The sequence below is a fragment of the Triticum urartu genome, chromosome 1A, assembly GCF_056163025.1.
Source record: "Triticum urartu cultivar PI428250 chromosome 1A, HENAU_Tu73, whole genome shotgun sequence".
NCBI classification, from domain to species: Eukaryota; Viridiplantae; Streptophyta; class Magnoliopsida; order Poales; family Poaceae; genus Triticum; species Triticum urartu.
In genome coordinates this window covers 393602396-393604013 of record NC_141873.1, presented here as the reverse complement: position 1 = coordinate 393604013, position 1618 = coordinate 393602396, and positions in this window count along the sequence as shown.

Here is a 1618-nt window from a genome sequence, read left to right as displayed (position 1 = left end):
ACAGTTGATCTCGGAACCTTGATTTTGTGTTGTTGAGTGGTTATGCCACTATTTTGCAGGATGTCTAAAATAATTTTGAGCATTTACAGCCGTTATGCTGTCCGAGTCATCCCAGGTTTCTAAGTAGTCTGATGCATTTGCAAACCCCTTCCTCCTGTTCCTGATGTCCATTGGGCCAAATTAATCACACTATCGGTCAGTTGAGGTACTCTATTGCCTCGACATATATGTTAGAGCTATTATTATGACCCTAGGTGTTTTAGGGAGTCACCTAGTAATCTAGCCATGTGTTTGTGTTCCCAGTGTGATGATTCTGGCTACCATTCTCGAAAGCATCCCGTGATGCCATTTAGTAGTAGGTATTCCGTTCCTGTGTTCTTGAACCCGAGATTCACACTACTTACCTCCTGTTGATAGTGTTTGATCGTTCCTTTAGGATATTAGTAACCTTGCGACAGTCCTCGAGGTCCGTGGTATTTTCTTCTTCCAAATACCATGAACCATTAAGGCAGAAGTTCTTTGAACCAAAATATCACAATCAGAGTACTCTTGAGGAGTCCTCCATTCATAATTGTGATTCTGCCAGTTCTACCTTTCTGCATGGGTTATCTGGAAGAAACCTGTTGAACTTGGTTCGACATGTTAATCTATGCATCCACAACTCAGAAAGATATATGACCTCTTGAGTTGTCCCTCTTCATTTGTATTTCGACCATCGCCTATCAATTGATAGTCAGGAGTAGTTGTGCATCCGTGTTATCGATGCTTATTATTATTGTGGTCCGTTAAGCCATTCCATTTTAGAATGACTAGGAGAAACAAACTCCAGTACCTCATCCATATCCAGGATTGGGTCAAAGTAGTTGTGTTCTGCAGATCAAATGCCAATCCAGCTTTTGCTCTGTTCTACCCTGGAGTATTACCCCCTTTATGTAAGGATTGTCATGAGAATTGCACCATCTCTCATGAATTCTTGACGCAGTGATACTTCTTGCCATCATTTTTCATTCCTTGGTCCTGTGTTGCCGCAACCGGAATGCCGGCAAGTGAACCATGATGTGTGAAATCAATACTCCTAGCAACTGTGTTGCTTGGTAGTTAATGGACACTAATATCATTCTTAGCGTGTTGGTTATCAAAACACTATTCTAGGATTGATCGTGCTACCTTGTTCTTATTTCTGGTGCACTCCTCGATCTTTGAGTTAGGGTTGAATCCCTTGCTCTCCTGATCATATCGTCTTGTATAAAAAACCAAGTTTGTTCTCGAGCTTAGTAACATATCGGTGGTTCGTCATTTTCCGAATGTCTTCTCAGAAGTGTTACCAGGTTGTCCCCTGACCGTTATGTTGAGCTCGCAATCAAGTTGGTTTTCTTATAAACCACCCCTTCTCCAAGAATCTGTGCTGGATATCCCTGAGCTAGTTGGTTGAGCTACACAACAACTTGGAGAGTTGGAAGATGAAAGCTTGTCCCGCTTAGTTCATCTCCAAAGGGATATCCTTATGTTTGTGTGTGTGTTGAAGAAAGATGATATCTCCATCAATTGGTCCTCGGGATCAGTTGTTGAACCTATTCTCTTGTCCAAACCTTGATTTGAGTGTGGGCTATCATCAAAT